The 6,019-nt window shown below is 41.5% G+C and overlaps 1 long non-coding RNA gene and 1 pseudogene across 2 annotated transcripts in view; one reads left to right on the top strand and one right to left on the bottom strand.

Annotated features, from left to right (window-relative positions):
* LOC123791872 (uncharacterized) overlaps window positions 1-1,527 on the bottom strand; it is a 35,903-nt pseudogene extending 34,376 nt beyond the window's left edge. Inside the window, exons 1-2 of the transcript XR_015725871.1 lie at window positions 1,364-1,527; window positions 1,143-1,279 (exon numbers count right to left, since the gene is read on the bottom strand). The product of XR_015725871.1 is annotated as an uncharacterized LOC123791872 (transcript). The remainder of the gene's footprint in view (window positions 1-1,142; window positions 1,280-1,363) is intronic.
* LOC123791871 (uncharacterized) overlaps window positions 1,266-6,019 on the top strand; it is a 70,754-nt gene continuing 66,000 nt past the window's right edge. The window contains exon 1 of the long non-coding RNA XR_015725964.1: window positions 1,266-1,871. This is a non-coding gene — a long non-coding RNA (uncharacterized LOC123791871). The remainder of the gene's footprint in view (window positions 1,872-6,019) is intronic.

Below are 6,019 nucleotides of genomic sequence, written 5' to 3'. Positions count from 1 at the left end.
TCTTTTCTAATTCTACCTCAGTAATGCAGATCATGCTAGCCTTCTCCCATTTCCTTACTTCTTAGTACGTCAGGCACTTTCAATATCCATCGTCGTCTTTAACCCTCATCACAAGTTGTTTTGCAACAAAAACTGTAAAAAAAAAAAAAAAAAGTACCAATACTCCAAATTTTAAATTGTTGGATTCTTTAGAAAATGTATTATAACTTGGGATCAGGAAAAAAGTAACCAAAAATTATCTTAAAATGTAATAAATTAGAATCAATGGCAGTGGTTTTGTTTTCATTTTCATCTTAACTAGACTGGTGGCAGGTAGGATAACTCTCCCAAGCATATGAAGAGGTTTTTAAGGAAGGTGTTAAAATACTGACAACTTTATCATCATTTATTGTCCTATCTTAGCGTCCAGTTTCTGAAGGTGAGCACAGATTTGCCTAGGTCTTGTGCTTCTACTTAATAGTTGTTAGATTTAGGGGCAAATTTCTTAATCTGAGTGTCGGGTGTCCTCATGTGTAAAATGACGATAACAATACCTTCTTAGTAGGGCTGTTGTGAGCAGCAAACACGATCAATCCGTAAAGCGTTTATTTAGGACCGTGCCCAGCCAGAGTACAGTCAGTACGTGACATCTAGCTACTATTATTTTATTTATGTGTCACACAATGGAAACCCGTCTTTGATAGTTTCGGTTCCCTTACCACCCTTAAGCACACAAACGCACACACACACTGAGGGCCAGACTGCCCATTCACCTCTCCAAAACGGAGCAGAACGTTTAAGAACAAAGTGAGACAGAGAGAGAAACTGGACTGAATGAAAGCGCCTTCGCAACAGGCACTCTAGAACCGGGAAGAAGAGCTCCAACACACTTAAGTAATCCTGAACCCCAGACGCGCGCGCACGCATGCACCGCACACCACACACACACACGCACACGCACAGCTGTTGAGCAGGGGAAACCACGCCTCCTGTGTGTGCTCAGGTTGCATCGCACAGCAAGGCAAAGAATGGCCCATGTTCCAGAATCTGACAGATGCGGACTCATCCACGTGCTTGCTACCTGTGCCTGCTAAGGCAAATTACTTAAAGTCTCTGAGCCTTGCTTTCCTGGTCTGCAAACCGATAATAATAACAGTACCTACCTCATAAAGTTGTTAAGAGGCTTAAGTGCAATAGCTCCTGTAAAGCGTTGACATACAGCAAGCGCTCTACACACAGGCGAGGCTGTTTTAAGTACACGTGTATCCATTCACAAGGTCTTAGAGACACATTCCGTTGTTAGTTTAGACACTGGCAATAAAACGTTTTTCTTTTCGTCTAAGCTGCACCCTTATTTGTTTTCCTCGAACAGTAGAGTAAATACCTATCGACAGACATGTCATCTATGGACCCCCGGGCCCACAGTCGCACGGTTCCTCCACGTCCGCGGCTGAGCAAAGGAACTGCACGCACGCGCAAGAAAGGAGGTCGGAGGAGTGAGACTGAGGAAGCGAAGTGAGAGCGGCGAACAGCCACGATTCTGCGCATGTTCAAGGCGCGGAGGTTGGGGTAGGAGTTTGCGCATGAGCAGAAGTGTCGGGAAAACTGGAGAAGGGTTCGGAGGCGGTATTGACAGCTGTGGAGGCAGCCCGCGTTCCCGGCATGCCCCGGGGCGGCGGGGTTGGCTCTAACGAATTTGAATGAGGAGCCTCAGCGCTTTCGGCGCCATTTTCGAGTGATGCCTGATCTCATCAATCTAGCGGGAGAGACGGGATAACCTGTCCGAGATTATAGCGCTACTAGGACTCCGCCGAAAAATCACCAAAAAAATCGCCAAAAATTACTTTGAGCAAAGGGCAGTCCGTGGGGCTTCGCCAGGATTGGCGCAGACGGTAAGAACCTGAAGAAGTAATAGCGGGACCTGGGAGGTGGTAGTGGTGGGACCGTCAGACGATGGGGGGTGCAGGGAGTGGGCACTGGGTCCGCCCTCATTTTAATTGCTAAAAATGCGAGGAGATAGGGTTGGGGGTAATTGGGTGTCTGGGAGTGGGCGGCGGCGGGCGGAATGTGGCGGGAGCGCGGAGAGACGGGGGCGTGGGGGGAGGGGAGTTGCAGTTTGAGCGGGACGCGGACGGGCTGCGGCGGAGCAGCCGCCGCCCAGCGGATCTGTCAGCCGGACCCCCCGCCCGGGGCCGGACCCGGGGCGCGGCGGGGCTCCGCAGGCCGCGGCCCCTTGACAGGAGAAGGGGGACGAGCGTCCCCTCCCCCATTTGCCGAACTGAGCCGTCTTTTATCGCAGTTTTCCCGGCCCGCTGACGGCCGTCTTCTCGTGACATAAAACTTAAGGTCGGCAGAAAATTAAGAACCAGGAGTGGCGGGTGCCTCCAGTCCGTCGTGCGGACTTACGTCCGCGGGACCCAGCGCTGTATATTGTCTTTGACGCTGAAGCGTGAGGTGCCCTAGGAATGTTGAGTTTCACAACGCAGCCCTCCCGCTTTGCGCTCCTCGGTCCCGGCAGCGGTAACCCTGTCGGTGTCTGGCTTTTCCAATTTGGGTAATACAGGGCGGGGGCAGACTTTTGAGGTTTTAGCGGGCTCCTAGGAAAGATGCTGGACTTTCGATTTTTGCTCGGGATTTCTGTCATTTGCTCTCACGGTGTTGTTTTTTTCGGGGGGGGGGGGAGACAGGGCTTCGAGCTTGCAATTTCCTTCACCCAGTTGCACTTTTCTTAGAAGACTTTTTGCTTCTCCAGTCTTTGAAACATGTCGCAAGGATAAAAGCAATCTGTGAAACTATTGATGTTTTCCTCCCGAAAAGTCTTAGCCCGGACAACTTAACGGTAATTTTGCAATCCCCACCTTTTCTCGGGAACTCTCTTGACTCTGAGGCGGAGGGAAGAGGGCTGTTATTTGTCTTTCCCTTTCGTGATTTTTTATCCTTGTAGTTTGTACCAATTCTTAGTCGACAAGTCTTGAATGATTTGGGCCAGTGACGGCTTTAACTTTAAGTAGTACTTTATAAATAATGGCCTTTGTGAAAATTGCCCATTAAAGATATATTAGGTTTTGAGTCTTTTTCTGCGCTGAAGGCACCACTGATTAACCCTTTGCTGATGTGGTGTTTTGCGTGTGGGGCGCGCGGCTCTGGGTTGCGAATATGCAGGAGATGGGTTTTGCAGCAGTTACTCAATTGTTCGCAAAGAGGAATAACGCTTTCTGGGAACCGCAATCTCACACTCTTTAGGACCAACTGCCTAAAGAGTTTTTCCTCCTGGAATTGATGTAACGATTGATTGATTTCTTATTTCTATATAGAGGACCCGCCCTCATTTAGAATCTATCTATCCCCGAGGAGAATAGGAGAGCGCAATGTGATGTTTTTCAAATTGTATCTAACGGAGTTCCCAAAACACCGGACTTGTTACCCCCCTGATTGGCTGGAAGAGAGCGGGACTGGGGGGTTTGAATGTTGAACACTAGATTACAATTCTCGACTTTCCGAAAAATTATACTTTTAGAGAACCACGGAAATAGGAAACGTTAAGACGGGGAGTTGGGGGGGGAGCTGGAGTGTAATATTTTTTTCTTACATAAAGGACTTTCGAATGGTTCTGAAATGTATATTAAAAGTAAAACTGAGGAGGCAGTTTTCTGAAAAATTGTAATTCTGCTGGCTGAAATTGCAAGGCTTTTATGTATTTGCCCCTGTTCTCTATTGGTTAAAAACTGTACGATCTAGGTTTTTTATTTCTTTGACAGAAATTTTTCAGATTAAGCTACCTATTCGATGCAGATTACGGGAGAATTGTTTCTTTTATTTTGATGAAAAGAAACTTTAGTTTTCTTAGGAATGAGCCTCTCCACATTGTCCATAAAAATTGGATGTATTTAAATTTTTTTTACATGTAACTTAAAATACATGGATTTTGCTAATTCAGCCATTGCTGTGAACTTAGAACTTTATTTACAGGAAATTTACGTTGCTTAATTTAGACAGTACAACAGGTAAGTATGCACAGGTGCCTATGTATGATTTCATTCCTTTGATAAATTCACTGTGAAGAAATATATTGCATACAACAGTGTGGGTGTGTTGTGTCTTACTTGGTTGGTTTTCAGTTGATTTTTGTTTAATGTTGCTTGAGACAGCCGTCAATATATTTCTATTTATTACCAAGCTTGTCATTCCGTTTAATTGCATCTTGATAAGAGGCGGGTGTGGTTTTCAAAGAAAATCGGTAAACTCAGTGATAAACAAGATAGCTGTAGATGCTTTTTTAAAGATTTTTTAAAATTTAATAGAAATTAATGTCTTTTATGAATAGCGGTTGAAATTTTGAAACTTACAGTTTATATTCTCACATTAGGTCAAATATGCATTGTTAGAAAATATTCAGATGAAAAGATCCCACGACTTTTATAAATCTCTGTAGGGCTATAAATATAATTTATATTGAGTGGAATAGCTGAGTTTATAAATCATGCTATTTTGTATTGCCTTTATAACAGGAGTTGCAATTACAGAATCTTTGTTCATTACCTTTTTTCAAAGCTGTTTATTTTGAATCATCTCATGAAAATTTCATGAAAGGTGCTAATTATCCTCTCTATAAAATTTGACTTAATGAAGTTGTGGGAGACCCCATTTCTATTGTAAATGTAATTTTACCTATGATAACAGATGTAGTGGGTTTTGCTTTTTTGCTGTTATTTGGGGTTTTGTGTTTTAATTTTCATTCAAATTATTGTGTGACTTGTTGAGTTTTGAGGGTGGGGTGGGGGAAGGCTTTAAATTCCACCAGGCTGGTTAAATTTAACCATACTTTTTTAGTGCTTTGGTTTATAGGGTTTTTTGTTTGTTTTGAGGGGTGATGGTGAAAAATTGCTTTGTTTAATAAGGCATTTTTAAAAGAAGTGAAGGATTCCTTTATTTAAAATACTACACTTAAAGCTTGAGAATGCACTAGCACCTAAATAAAACCCACAGCATTCAAAATATTTTCCCTTTTTATGTGATGCTAGATGAGAGTAAGATTTGGGTTTTTAGATTTGTGGGCATGTAGGTATGAGATCCAACAGATGTATTTTATTATTATGTGTATTATCCATATTACTCTGTGGAAATTGATCATTCTAATTTTCTGTTGTAAGGACTAGAAAAGTCACATTATCACTGGAAAACAATGATGGGGTAATGTGTTACTACAGTAGCTCTACTCTTTTTAAAAGCTATGTTTATATAGTATGAGGGAGAGGGAACTAGAGGAGGTAAGGTGTTAGTCTTCCTAGTAGCATTGATTTTCATTTGTTTGCTTCTCCTAGTATTTTTAAACTCCAAATAAAAGTGCAATTTTAAACTTTGGTGTAATGCTGTTAACTTGTCTTAGTTGTACATTTACAAAATGTAGCCTCAGGTGTTTGCATGTAACACTGCATTTGTTGTAATCAGATTAATATCACTTTTAACGTTATCAAGAACTGGAACTAAGGATGAAAATTTCAAAATAGCTTTCGTATTCTGGATCCCCTGTTTCATCATGCTTTGTGTACTACATTTTTGTTTGGTTTTTGTTTTGTGAAGACGTGTATTGATACACATTTCTGTTTATTGGTATGCAGTAACTATTCAGAATGTCACAATATACTTCAATCCAGAAATACTGATATTGGTCAGTTAATTTAGTTTACAAAAAGAAAAAAGAAATGCCCAGAGACTTCATTAGATATTTCTTCTACATGATAACATAAGTTTTCTCCAATTAAAAAAATCAGTTAGACACACAATTTTGAAATTTTACTCTATAAAAATTTGTCTCGTTTAAAAAAAATTAGTGGCCTAAAATTTGCTCTTGTCTTTTTTTCCTATTGTTTAGTGAAGCTTAATAATTCCCACAGTGATTTTTTTTTTTAACCCTTTTTTGGAAGAAACAGATTTTTGGTCTTATAACTAGAAAACACTTCTTAGAATTGTCATACTAGAGTATTCATTTACATGTATTTTATTTCCTATTACTATTAATTTTTACTCAGCAAACTTAGAA

Source organism: Ursus americanus, chromosome 10 (genome assembly GCF_024610735.1).
Source record: "Ursus americanus isolate L20-20 chromosome 10, mUrsAme1.1.p, whole genome shotgun sequence".
Classification (NCBI taxonomy): Eukaryota; Metazoa; Chordata; class Mammalia; order Carnivora; family Ursidae; genus Ursus; species Ursus americanus.
Note: the sequence above shows the minus strand (reverse complement) of the source record. Positions and strands in the feature narration are given on the sequence as shown.